Source organism: Eublepharis macularius, chromosome 2, assembly GCF_028583425.1.
Source record: "Eublepharis macularius isolate TG4126 chromosome 2, MPM_Emac_v1.0, whole genome shotgun sequence".
Classification (NCBI taxonomy): Eukaryota; Metazoa; Chordata; class Lepidosauria; order Squamata; family Eublepharidae; genus Eublepharis; species Eublepharis macularius.
In genome coordinates this window covers 47,644,080-47,659,233 of record NC_072791.1, presented here as the reverse complement: position 1 = coordinate 47,659,233, position 15,154 = coordinate 47,644,080, and positions in this window count along the sequence as shown.

Below are 15,154 nucleotides of genomic sequence, written 5' to 3'. Positions count from 1 at the left end.
TCTTCTGAAGCAAACTTCTCCACCCTGAGCCCACTTGGCAGGGAGTGCGGACTAAAAATCTAATCTAATAAATAAATAAACAAACTTGTTCTCTGTATTACTCGTATTCCATTTATCTATCAAGAGTAATAACTTTTCAGAGACCGTCTAATCTAGTTTCCATCACTGTATCGTCTAATATTTAATCATGAGCTGTGAGAGGAAGTACTTTATCTTGTCTGTCTTGAACCTACCAAAAATGCACTAGTTCCTGCCACATGCAGAGAATTGCCACAGAGGCAGAATAGCATGAAATCCATAGCATAGGAATATATGGAGACACACACATTTGGGTATATAAATCTATCATATGGCTAGTGTTGAACTGCTGATAAATTCTGATTGTAGAAAGTGCCAGATCCAAAGAGAAGCTCAGGTAAAGGTTGACTCTGCAGTTTTTTAAAAATAATTTCTGTTTCACAGAGGATGTGTTCTTCTTCCTCTCATCAGGACAGAATTCCAGGACCTTGGGGATATAAGCATGAGATCTGACAAACCTACGATGGAATTGTACTATATGCTGTTTAGATCTTGCATCACATTTTGTCCCCCCATGATGCAAGAATTTAAAAGCCTCCTACCTGAATGGTGATGATCACTAAAGCCTGATACAGTGGGCAATAAACAATAATTCCATTGCTAAAATAAAAGCCGATGGTTTTACCAGAACTGAAGGCAAAATCCACAAACTGTGCAATCCTAAGGGAAGGTGTAGAAAGTGCACAGGGAGAGAACTAAGGCTTGCATGGGCATAAATGGCACTTTTATGGGCATAACCCCTGTTTGCTGGTGGCCATCCAAGGTGCACTACTGCAAACAGGTCACTGCCAGCGGGCATGCTTGACAGACGGCATAAGTACGGTGCAAGGTCCCGCACTGGTGGTGGAGAAGGTGGAGTGGGGGGTGGGTAGGCCATGAGTTAGTTGGCTTCAAAAGCCACTCCAGGCCTGGGAAGACCCCCTGCAGTGGCAGAAAGTTACACCACAAAAAAAGGAAGCATAGCCCATAGGCACCCATTGAATGGGAAAACTCAGGCCATCTTCCTGGCACCCACCCTTGCCCACATGGCCCGAATGGGGCATAGGATGGCAACTACTGCGGGGACCAATCCATGTGCACTCCCGGGGTGGGTGAGCCCCCCTCCTCGCACCCTAGTGGCTGCCCACACACCCTACATAACCTCCAGCTGTGCTGCTCATGAACTCAGGTAAGTGGGTGGCAGCCAGAGGCTCTGCCCAGCAGCCTCCTGTCTCAGGGACTTTGTGCACAAGGCGGGAGAGTGGGTACACATGGTGGCGAGTGCGCTGGGGGAACTTAGCAGAAAATTAGGAGCACTTTGTACTCGCGCAAGGGAAGAATATCAAAGTCCAGAATATCTGAATAACAACAACCACCCAAGTCCCTTTTCAGGTTATCTGATTCCGGAGTCCCAGCTCTGGAAGGGGCAAGGGAGCACTGACAGGTAAGAAGGAGGTGGGGGGGGGGTGGCTATCCCGGCTTGTTGATTTGTGCCAGCTGCCCTCCTCACCTGAACCCTCCCGAACGCCAGCCTCTGCAGGTGAGGCTCGCTGGTCGGGGGCTCGATGGCAGTGGCTGCCTGCCACAGAGACAGTTGCCCAAAAAACTACTCTTGACGCAGCCGTTTGGGGGCTCTGTTCAGACTCCCTCAGCTGAGGCCCCTCCCGGCAGAGGAGGAAGTTTGACCGCAGATTGGGTTGACAGGGTGTATGTAACTTCCTGTTGATGGAGGGTGCTCAGCCCCTTGACTTTCTCCCTCACATGATAAGACCATTCTTTTTTTAATAACTTTTATTAAATATAGAAAGAAAACAATAACAATAAACATCAAACAGCAAATACATGGAGTAATATAATGGTTATACAAGAGTGCAGGTTATAAAGAAAAACATTTAAAACATTTGTTTACTATAGCTTGTAGTTTGCATAACAAAAAGAAAAATTCACAGTATGCTGGTATAGCTAGTTTAGTTTGTAATACTAGACTTTCAATATATCTTGATAAAGATGATTGGGAGGAAGTGTTTCGATTTTATTGATAAAATCTAAGAAAGACCACCATTTTTCATAATAATTAGATGTAGAGGAATTAACAGATAAATTGTCTGTTATTTTATCTATAATGAGCTGGTCCCACACTCTAGTATACCAGTGGTTCAAGGATGGTGGAGATTGGTTTTTCCAAAAATAAGCTATTGATATATTGATATATATATTGATATATTGATATAGCTATTGCTATAGCAAGTAAGTTATTAATTAAATCTCGTTGCGGTTTTGGCACATTTTCCCCTTGCCATAGATTTAAAAATATTTATTGAAGCTCTAAAGGTATGTCGTAGTTTGTTATTAATTTTATTTGCTTTAATACCTCCTCCCAAAATACTTTGATTTTAGGGCACTGCCACAAAAGGTGGGCAAACGTACCTATGTTCCTGCATTTTTTCCAACACATGAGTGAATATTTTGATGTGATAACAGATTTGCATATCACAATCCTGCTGCCAATTTTTTTGATATGTGTATTGTTTTGGCTTATGAAGCTGTATAATAATTTTATAGATTTTTGAGATCAGCCCTTTTTTATGTGGAGTATTCATGTCTAAGAGTTCTTCAAAGTTTGTTTTTGGTGCCAATATTATGTCTTTTAAATGTATTTGTTTGCCATATTGACCAGTTGTAGATACATAAACCAGGGGATGGTAGTGGTCAGTTTCTTTTCTAAGTCAATTTTTGTCACAAGGCCCATATGTGAGTTATGTCTAAAAGACGTATATTTTTTTTAAAATGTCCATTGCTTGCAGTTTAAGAACTTGCAGACTGGTGGAAACTATTCTTGAAAAAGAATAGCTGAGTACCGTGACAATGGTGGGAGTAGTTTATATTTATAATGATCCCACAATTTTATTAGGCCTGTCCAAAATATGTTGTTGTCAGTTTGAGTTGGTCTAAGGCACCTTTTGCACCACAATATTTCATGGATTGACATAGGGGAGTGTAACAACTCTGATACCAGTGACCAGATTGTTTCTTCCTTGGATCTTAGTATTTGTAGTATAATGGAAAGGTGGATTGAATGCGCATGTAGTTCAATGTCTGGATATTTAAAGCCCCCGTTAAGATAAGACCATCCTGATGCACAGCACTTTCTCATCAGAGGGTCATGCATCATCTGGTTGCAGGCTGGACCTGTGATACTGGAGCTGCTGCAGCCGCTCTCACCCATGGACACTCTCCCAGAACATGGCGGGTTTGGGCTGGGGTTCAGATGGGGCTGGGTCTCTTGCCACACGTGTCTCTTTCCCTTGCAGGCAGGTCAAAACTCATTCAGGAGGCCAAGGAGCATGGTTGTTCCAGACCCCGGTGATCCTCCTCGAGTGCCATTCTGGTCCAGCCCAGAGAGCAGTTTCCCAAGGCAGCCCGCATCTCACCCTTGCCCCTGTGAGGGCAGGACAAGGGATGGATTTTGCAGCTCTGACTGCTGCGCAAACTGCTTTTGCTCCCTTTCCAGCTGAGGGACATTGGCAGGAAACATGTTCAGAGAATCTCTTCACCTTTTCCAGTTTAATAAAATATGTGTTGAAAAACAACAAACTGCCAGTCTGTTTCCTTGCTTCCTGTTGACGACAGTAGCTTCGCCCCCAACTCCCCGTCAGGCTGTCTTTTCACACATCCCTGCAAATGTTTCCTGGCTCAGGGCTGGGATGGATGGGGTGGGCTCTGCTGCCAGAAGGTGCAGGTGTCAAGTGGTGCCTTGGGGCCCCGTCCAGCTACCCTGCCCTCTTCCCCCTCAATGTAACTTCAGGCAATGGGGTGGGAACTGAAGTGTGGCCCATGAATGTCTGGCGAGGTGGGGGGGAACCACTGAGGATTTTCATTCTCTGACAGACAGAGCTGCTGGCATCTGATAAGCCAGGCAGATGACTGCTGCATGCGGGGGAAGGGGGAGGTTGCTGCCGGGAGGTGGGGGATGTGGAGCAACATCTTGGGATCTTTGGGAGGATGGACTGCCCTCCTTTTCATTGTTTGCAAAGGCAGAGATGGGCTTGGGAAATCTGGTACAGGGAGAGGGTGGACGACAGCCCCCAGAGCAGTTTCTCTGCTCCTGCATGCTGTCAGTCCACTCTGGGGGGGGGGGGGTGTCACTCCAGGACTGGAACATGGCTCTCATGGTCCAACCCACGTTCTTGCATCTTTGTGATGTGGTGATGTGTTCAAATGGCACTGCCGCAAGTCTGTGGGCGTTTTTCACTCCCGTCCCATCACCTCCAATGGGCCTTCTGGCCTCTCGAGTGGTTTCCAATGGGCATTCCTGTCATTCATTGAAGAACCTCCCCCCCCCCGCACCTGCCTCTCCAGAACCTGTGGGCTGATCCCAAGTGCTGCAGGCTGCGAGTGCGACCCTCACTGGGTCCTGTCGCCTTTCTGGTCCCACTTTTTAGGGATGGGGAACCTGTTTCTCCCGGTGGTGGCGGCAACAGTGGCGGGATTTGCAGGTGCATGAAGCTGCAGCCACCGGCCTGGCCCTCATCGAAAATGGGGGTTGGACAGGCAAGATGTTGAGTGCCCGATCCACACCTTCAGTGTTACCTCAATCCCCCCCAGCTGGGATGCCTGCTCCCTGACAGGGGGGGTGTTGTTAGGCAGTGGACATTGTAGCCTCCCCATTGGCTGTGCCCGTCACCTGCCTGTCAGGGGAGCAGTGCGGCCATTGGCTGGGGTGGGTGGGGTTGTCATAGGAACAGTTGGCGGGTGCTCTTGGTGGGAGCCGTGCCTCACCTTGCCGAGCTCTTCTACCATTGTGGCTCTCCTGCAAAAGTCCATAGGGAGTAGTGGAGCAGCACCACTTTTTCGTTGACACGTGGGGGGGAGGTGCTGACTCAGGGTTTAGGATTAGGCTGTAAGTCAGGATGCTGTAAATATTTTCTTGGTTTTTATACACACAAACACACTAAAAATGCCACTTAGTGCACATCAACTATTTATTGCTCAGCGTTCTGTTCTGAATGACTTTACATTTTAATGAGGTAAAAAAATCACAGGACCCTCCACAGAGATGCGATATCTCTCATTAAATTGAAGTTTTGTCAGAGCCTGCACATCTGTCACATATGCTACAGCTGCTGTTCTGCAAGCATCCTCTCCAAGTCCCTAAAAAGGCACCCTTTGAGGATCAGAGCAGGATGCTCATCGTCTACATATTCTACACATTATAACAGATGACATGAAGTGTCAGATGCATATTTTTGTACCTAGAGGTAATGGACAGAACCCTGTGTTTTATGAAAGAAAAAGACTTGTCCTTGATTCCTATTTGCTTCTGGATTTCCACATTTCCACATTTCTTCTGGATTTCCATATAGGTTGGAAGTGACTTGATGGCACATAACACACATCTGTATTATATTACCAACAAGTAATATAATAGCCAGTTTGGTGTAGTGGTTAAAAGTAGGAGACTCTAATCCTGAGAACTGGGTTTGATTCCCAGCTCCTCCACTTGAAGCCAGCTGAGTGAACTTGGGTCAGTCACAGCTTCTAGGAGCTCTCTCAGCCCGACCCACCTCACAGGGTGTTTGTTGTTGTGGGGATAATAATGACATATTTTGTAAACCACTCTGAGTGGGCATAAAGTTATCCTGAAGGGTGGTATATAAATCGAATGTTGTTGTTGTTATTGTTATTAAGTGCATTGTCTGACATTTTCTAATTATCCTGTGTCAAGGGATGGCAATTTACCCACTCTGACTGCACCAATCCAGAAAGGAGTGGCCACTACAGAACTTCTAAAGCTTCAGTGCCTCTGTGGCTGGTGGGCTGTTGCATGAGACATGGTCCTGTACCTTTGGAAAAAGGAACACCTGACATCTCATGAGCTCTTGTGAGAGGTTGTGGACCTATCAGCACCTATGCAACACAATGTATAAAAGGGGAGGGATATCAACTGATGAGCTCAATTTCCCCTTCCAAGCTACTCTGGACAACAGTCAATGGAAGCTGGAGTTCTGATAGCCAGGAAACTTGTTTCCTTCCTTCACCAATAATAATAATAACAACATTAAATTTATATGCCACCCTTCAGGACAACTTAACACCCACTCAGAGGGGTTTACAAAGAATGTCATTATTATCCCCACAACAATCACCCTGCGAGGTGGGTGGGGCTAAGAGAGCTCTGGAGAGCTGTGACTGACCCAAGGTCACCCAGCCGGCTTCAAGTGGAGGAGTGGGGAATCAAACCCAGTTCTCCAGACTAGAGTCCTTCCTGTTGCCCTTAACCATTACAGCAAACTGGCTCTCAATAGCTACCTAGCAGTGACGGGGATACCATTACTGAGCAAGTGTGGTAAAAGTAAAACAAACCTGGAAATACTTATTTATATTAGTTTAGTTTAATTCAGCAGAGTTACCTCATCAAGGGAAGCAGGGACCTAATGTACGGAAATCTTCAGGCAATTAAATTGTAGAAAAGATAGAACTTGCATTTGTTTGAGGTAGATTCCATTCATCGGATTTCTTGTAGAAGAAAGAAAGAATGCTAGTCTAAAGTGAATTTTCCCTATTGGGCATGACCACCTATTTGGGCAGCATGCTTGCATGTGGGTATGTGGATTAGACCTCCATGGCAGGAGACAGATTTAGGTGCATCCTGCACCTTTGCAAGCCATGAAGAAGAGAGAGAATTTTTCATAATGGATACAGGAAGAGTAGGAGAGGTGAGGAGGTGTTCCGATTTTGGACAAAGAGAAATATCTTGCTAATCAAGAAAATAACATACACAGAGAGATATGCAGCACTCGCCAGGCACACTGAGTCACCCATTACAACAAAAATATTTGCTGTGCTTGCTATAAGCTTGAATGTGACCCAATATACTGATTATACCCATTGGCTATATCCAATAGAACGTTTGCTTTCAGAAACAAATACCCAGTGAACGTATTCAACTAAAAGTATTCCATAGATATTATTTTTTTAAAAAATCAAACACCTGTAATCAGGCACAACAAAGCCTATCTACAACAAGACTGGAGTCAGAGATTTGTTTGTTTGTTAAAGCATTTTTACCCTACCTTTCCTTATGGTTCAAGGTGGTTAATAGATAAAAAACATTTATAATTAAAACCAAAATAAAATAACTCCCAAATCCCTCCCTCTCACCCCCTTAAATTATGGCTGCCATTCAAACCCCCTCAAAAGCCCTGGCTAACAGACAAGCCTTACAGCGTCTCCTGAAGATCTCCAAGGTGGGGGCTCCCCTCCTCTCTTCAGGGAGCCCATTCCACAGAGCAGAGACTACAGTGGAAAGGGAAGATACATAAGGATGAGATTTGTTTCCACTTGCAATACCTTTGAAGGTGTCTAGAGATATTATAATAATGGTTACCTTGTTAAAACAAAAACCTAGCATCATTAGGAGGTACCTTTTGAAAGATTTTTGTTAGTAAAATATCTCTGAATTGGCATCACAGGAATGTATTGTCAGGGATTTATACTAACTGTGTAGCAAAAAACACACTTTGGGGGCATGTTTGTTGCAATATTACAAGGCTGTGCAGAAAAATATTTATGATACCAACATTATCGTAAATGGATATACCAGCAGCAACTACAGACCAGACTGAAAAATGAAAATTGGAATCTTGCATGAACAAGTTGCCCTGTTGATTCACCCATTAAATAGTGTTGTAGGAAAACAGAAATGTCAACCACCATCTCTTTAAACTGTGCTTTTCCTTTACTTTATTCATAACTTCTTTTAATGAATGCCTTTGCATTTCTCTGGCTTTTATGACAAGGTTTTATCCTCTTGCCTGCCTTTTCGCATCTTAAGCAGTTGCCTCACTCTCGCTTACAGTACACTAAAACAGTACCCAGGGTAGTCATTAAAAAAAAAAAACCTGCGAAATATGGGGATTTATGGCCCAGCATTTCAAAATTTACAGAACTTTGGTCCTATTTTCTCTAGTTTAAAAGAGTAAGAAAACCCAGAAAGGAATTTTTTTAAAGTGCAATTCACCATCTATAACCTTATGAACTCGGCTACATTGCAGACCTTTAGGCATCTATATACCTCCCATGGCAAGGGAAGTATAACACTGCTGTGGTTCTTAGCACGTATGCTATTTCTCTAGCTACTTGATAATCCGCTACCACCACGACTGCTGCTGTTAATTAAAAACATTGCTGTAGTACCAACTGTTGTTAAGGATGGTACAAACACAGAAATACTCAAAGGGAATTTAAAACACTGTGTGCTACAGGCTGTTTCAAGCCACCCTTAACCAACTGATTGCACATACTGTAAAGGGATTTATTATGATCCCTTTTGTGGGTTTAAAAATGGGATGACAGCAACATCTTTCCAAGATATGGTTATGGACATATGCAGCACGACTCTACATATGTTTACTCAAAAGTCCCATTGAGTTCAACAACTTACATTCAAATAAAGGTGTATAGATTGAAACAGAAGAGGACATATTTACTAGGCTTGCCAGTGCACCCCTGCCCCTACCTGCTGCCTCCTGGCCCTGCTCACCTGGCCAGTAAGGGGGGGGGAGTCACGGAGGGTGAAGCATGCATGCACTCCCCCATCCCAATGCATGATGGGAGAGCTGTGGGTTGCTCTGAAGCCAGATTCATTAAAAATCACCCATTTTAAGGTGATTTTTAATTAATTTGTCTTCAGTGCAACTTGCAGGTCCTCCATTGCATCATTTTCTAGAGTGACGTGGGAGCACAGAAGCTCACACATACTTTGTGCATGTGAGAGGTAAGTACCCCTCTGCCCCTCACCCCCAGGCTCCTGTGCCCTGGTTTGGACCCTGGGGGCCCTAGCAACCTATGTGTTACGGACACAGCACTTACTACTGTATTTTCTGGTGGATCACATACCCCAGCGAAGGCATTTGGGAACAAGATTGCAAATTTTGTCTAGTTAATTTCTTAACTAGACAAAGTTAAGGCAGAGGGCAGAGGGAGAAGGTGCCATAAGCCTCCACTTTGATGTTTCTGTTTCTTTTTCTCCATCTTGGCACTGAGAACAGTACCTCAGCAATATGGGGACAAGAATGCAAAGCCCTGGTCATTCTCAAGATGAAGAACAAGAGTCAGCAGAGAAAGACAGAGGGGAACAGAATTGCATGTTATATCATTCATAGTCTCAACACTCTTACTGAGGACAGTGGTAGCAACAAGAAGGCATTGAACCCTGTCCAGTACCGACTTATGAAGTCATTAATCAATTCAAGACTCCTCACTAATCAGTCTAAGTCTTAGAGCCAAGCTACAAGTGATGCCTTACACAGGTTGGACACTTGTCAGCTTCCCTCAAGTTTTGATGGGAAATGTAGGCGTCCTGGTTTTACAGCTTGGCTCTATATTACAGCTGCAAGACCAGGATGCCTACATTTCCCATCAAAACTTGAGGGAAGCTGACAAGTGTCCAGGCGTCACTTATAGCTTGGCTCTTAGCCAGAAAAGAATGTTGCTATCCTGTGCTCAGCCACTGAAAAGCAATATTATTACGTTAACATTTCTTGCTGAAAAGTTCTCCATCCAAAGAGCAATAGAAGGGTTGCATTGTTTTCCAAACCAGTTGGCTGGTAAGTAGCTTCTGCGCATTGGTTATAGAGCCAATATGCATGCACTTGACATGAGGCATTGCAGATCTCACCGTTATCCCACGTAAACCAACAGTATACCTTCCCATCTTGCAACTGTCTTGCTGGAAAAGATGATAAACTGTGTTTAAATTGTCCACAATTACTGATCTTCTCCTTGAGGAATGATGAACCCCTGATATTTCCTTTTGTCTGTCCTGAATCTACTGCCCATCGACTTTATTGGATGCCCTTGAGCTCTAGTATTATGGGAGGTCTATCTGTTCACTCTCTTACCCCATGCATAACTTTAGAAACCTCTATCTTGTCCCGCTTTAGTCATCTCTTTTCTAAAGTCATGTCCCAGATTCTTCAGCCTTTCCTCACAGAAAAGATGCTCCAACCCCTTGACCATCTTGGTTGCCCTCTCCTGTATTTTTCTGGCTATATAATGTCCTTTCTGAGATATAGTGACCAGAACTGGGCTGTTTCCAGATGGCTTACCTGCACCCGGAACGTCGTGCCACGTGGCGCGACATTCCGGGTGCAGGTAAGCCATCTGGAAACGGCCCTGCACTCACAGTGCAATCCTAAGGAGAGTTACTCCACTTTAAGCCTGTTGATTTCAATAGGCTAAGACTGGCGTAACTCTTTAGAATTGCACTGACAGTATTCCAAATGTTATTTAATTCTGCATCTCGCCACAGTGAAACTTAACTATATAAAAATCTCACAGCAGCAAACTTGAATTACCTAACATATGGAAATCAGCGGAGAAAACCCATTAGTTGAACAACAGTTGAATAAGATATGGATGCTCTTCATTAAGGAGATGGTCTCATACCAAATTGAAAAGGCAATATGCCAAGGAAAATCAAGATGGTCTTCTCACATGGATGCCAGTCCTGGCATACACAGAGGGAAGGTATTCACTGACAAATCCCAACACTTCATCTCCATATGTATGTACTTAGCACCCCACTTCAAATTCTAAATAATACCAATGTTTGCTAACAAGATAGTAGAATAATTAAATTAAGATTGTTCATGTGTTGGTCATATTAACATTATAGTACTAGTAAAAAGAACTGTAGAAGGTCCCCGGTTCAATCCCCAGCATCTCCAGTCAAAGGCTCTGATAATAGGTGACATGAAAGACCCCCGCTTTGGACCCTGGAGAGCTGCTGTCAGTCTTACTCCCACAAAAGCATTCTTAGGATTGCACTGCTAATCAACGCACAATTGCAATGCTAATCAATCAACTTTAGCTGAATTTGTCCCATAGGTTTTGATCTCTTCAGCGGACATAAATGATATTTGCTGCCTTTCTGGAACGGTAGGCATGCCGTTCCACTGGACCTTAGGCGAGAAGCTGGCAGCCTTGCAGACTTTTAGTAATGAACAACAGTAATCAACACATCCACAAAGTCCGCAGCACTAGGGAGCTGTTAAGCTGCTATGCACAGATGGGGGTAAAGTTGGAAGTGACATTGCACTGCATTAAAAACCAAGGATCTGCAAAGACAGCATAACATGTGCAGTAAAGCCTCAGTGAAACCTCCCTCACACTTGAGTCTCTCTTTACGATTTAAATGATGCCTGTTAATTTACTTAGTAAATACAACACATACCTCTGCCTCAGGCTGAAGTCCTTTTTGTTGTCTGATGTGCACAACAGAGGTCTACATAGGGCTATCAAAGGGATGTATAAATGGAACTACTCCCTCCATTGAAGTGAATGGGGTAGTCTCTTTCCAGAGGACAACTACCTTAGAGGCCTTGCACCACCAGCAATTTGCTCCATCTGGATGTCAATGTTTATCATCTTTGTCAGATTTGGAACAAATGCTCAAAGTTTCCACCTCTCCATATTTATGTATGGAGAGGTAACCAGCTCCAGATTTTATCCAAGATCCAAAGCAGATTACACAGTGCAAGTGAAATACAATACAATCAACAGATAGGACATTCACCAAGCAGTTACAATAATGAACAACAGTTAGTACATTCAGTGAGAGCAGATACAATAGGGCACAGTAGCAGAAAATTTGATGTTAAATATAAAGTCAAGCATAGAGATGAAATTTTTCTGAAACAATTCATAACTAATTTACATGGCATGCTAAGCAACATGAAAACTCCCTAGTAGCCTGTATCTGCATCAGCATACAGTATCCCATAGCATAGCATATAGTCCCTGTTCCTACCAAAGCATCCCTCTGAGCTATTTCTTATGATACAGTCCTATAGTCTGAGTAGAAAGCCCTCATGCATAATTCAGTTTTGCATAGTTTGCAGAAAGCCAGGAGAGTGGGAGCTTCTTTAACCTCCTCAGGCAGGCCATTCCATAAGGGAAGTGGGGGGGAACCACAGAGAAAGCATGTGTGCAGACAGCAATTGATTTCGCCCATCTGCAGGGTGGTATTTGCAGAAGGCCCTGTTTGGATGAGTGAAGCTGCCATAGCAGCATAGGGGAGAGACAGTCGCACAGATATGAGGGGCTGAGATGTTCTCTGACAACCCTTTCAGTTCCAAGAAATGATCTTCTGGTCTATGTTGTCTTTAGGGTTACCATTTAGGCAGGACAGGTTCAGAAGAAGATTGTTCCACAAGAACTCCAATGCCTCTAGTTACTACTATAGAACTTTTTCTTCTTATAGTAACAGGGCTTTTTTAGTGGTGGTACTCACCAGTACTGAGTACCAGCAGCACTGGAGTGGAGTGTCTCCCAGTTCCTGAGAAGTGAATGGGTAGAAATTGATGCAATCTTATATATTACTAGCACTTTTTTAAACAAAAGAAAGCACTGTATATTAGTCTTTAAAATTGAAGGTCAATGTTAAAACTCTGCACCTAAACTAAAAGTTCTCTAACCTCACTGTCCCTTGTCTGCTTATCTATTTGAAACAACCTCTAATTTTTCTCCTACAATCACACTGCAGTCATATGCAGAGTAGTTGATTTCAATGAATTTAGACTGGAGTAACTCTTGCAAAGAATTGCATGGTAACCTACCCTATTTGACTTCTTCAAGAAGATACTGAAAATCAGCATCTTGATAACTTCAATAAAAGAGTGTGGCATTTTTACTGATAGGGACAGAATTAGTTCTTCATTTCTTTATAAAGGAAAAATCTTCAGCTAAAGGTAATAAGGACTTGATGAGTGCCAGAAGTAGAAAATTTAGTATTTTGTATAACCGAGTTTAAATGAGCTTAAATTAATACATGCAAATGCCAAACCTAATTATATTACTGTAATGGCATATTCAGCTCAGCATTTCTCACTGTGGGCTTTTCAAGTATGAAATTTCATGTTCTTATTTTAGCCGTGGAAACAGATTTTTTTTCATTTAATGCATCTTTTAACATCCACATTAAGAGGCTGTTGATCTTTCAGTTTTATACTGCTAAAAGTAGTTGATCCTGTTCCAGCAAATTTGTTAGACCTAATTATTCCCCGTAAAAACACTTCAAACATGTCTCAGACACCATTTCCCCCCATCACTTTCCTTTTTCATACCATGCTAGAGTCAGTGTAAAAGTTCCCTTTTGAGATATTTTGGGGGGAATTAGTAGTAAAAGGGTATACCATGAATAATTAATGAGGCATTACGTCACCGGATGTGACGTAAGCAATGGCGCCCTCCTGTGACGTCACCGGAAATGACGCCATCAAGCCCCGCCGCCGGAAATGACGCCATCAAGCCACGCCACCGGAAATGACGTGGGCAAGCTGCGCCACAACCCCTGACGCCATCGGAAGTGACGCCAGCAGACCACTCCCCCTGCCACATCGCCGGAATTGTCGTAAGCTGGCCACCCCCACCCATGACATCATCGGAAGTGACGGGTATACCATGCATATTAATTAGGCATTTTGCATATTTGCTGTATCATCGGAAGTGACGTGTGCAGGCCACCCCTCCCCTATTACCTCAGCGGAAGTGACATGGGAAGGCCACAACCCCTGCAATGTAACTGGATCTCCTTTCGCAAACACCACCCACTTCCACGTCAGTGAACTTCCGCCTGCTGCACCCCACCCCGGAAATGGGGTAACCACCACAGCTATTGGCTGAGTATGGCCGTGTGACCCCTCTATCAACACGCCCATTCACCCCCAACCAATAGGATGCTCTTAGACACACCCATACAAGGTGGTTTTTAGGAAAGAAGCCATTTTGCGCTAGCAGACACGCGGCTGGGCTCTTGCTGATAACATGGATACTCCTGTGAGGCCCCTGGAACTTATCAGCCCACCCCCGGTGGTGAGGCCTAAATTCAAAAGACGTTATATTAGCACCAGCTCTGATGACGATAGAGAGCTGGTACCGTGCAAGCTTCAGTTTTCCGCACCTGTTTATGACGAGGAGACTCGAACATCCGCAGACATAACTGACAGTGAAATGGTCCAAATATTGAATGAGCTGATGGAAGTGTCCCCAGAATTCCAAGAACTGATTTCACAAGCGAACTCTCAAACACAGGTAATTTGAATGTGGGAAGGAGAAGGGGTAGCGGGGTCAAAAGAGGTACCGAATGTAAATGGCGCACAGAGCTGTTAAGAAAAAAATAAAATGTGATCTTTACTGTTTTATAGGGGCCTTCCTTCAATGTTCTGGAACTTCCTGAATTGACTTCCACTGTGCCTTTGGGTAACCAAGAAACACAGGACAATTTAACTTCAGCAGAGAATTCCCAGGTAAGGCATGGATTCTTTAGTATTTTTGGGGGAGGGGGGGTATGTGGGGGGGATCAATTATGCTGCTATAATTTGGAAAAAACCCTAAAATGCATTTAAACCTTCTTTATAGGCCACATCTGCAGGAGCAGGGGGAATGATAACCTCACATGAAAGGCTCAGGTCTATGAGAAGCCTTCTTCAGCTGAATATTGACCGGGATATTGACTTTATTCCACCACGCCAGCGCAAATCCGCCATGAGGAGTATTGTAAGAGCAGCAGTTTATGGGATTCTGAGCCACTGCATAAATGGATATTTATTTGAGTCTTGCGAGGGCTGCACGAATGACGCCCCGGGCCAGAGAGACCATGAATGCTTAATATGGACTGAAAATGAGCTGGACAGGAAAGTTAAATTTGTTTGTGATGAAATATGTGCGAGCTCTGCTCTGTTAATTATAAGTTCACTTGCCTATTGTCTGGAATGCTTGGTTTTCACTCAGGAAAATATGGATGAAGTTTACTCCTTAATAGCCCAAGTTGGCAATGCAGTAAATTCCCAAAATGCCCTTGAAAAAATTTTGAAAGAGTCTGATAAGAGAATGTTGCAGCACATTGAATGCTTAATCAAGGGCAGGTATTTCAGAACATTTTTTGCCCGTCAACAAATGAAATAAACAGTGTTAGAACATATTCACAACCTGATATTCAAGTCAAGACATTTCTGTAAATTGTAGACTATGTAATATAAAATGTAAAATAAAATGAACCTTTCTGTAAACCAGTAGTCTTTTTTTTACTGCAACT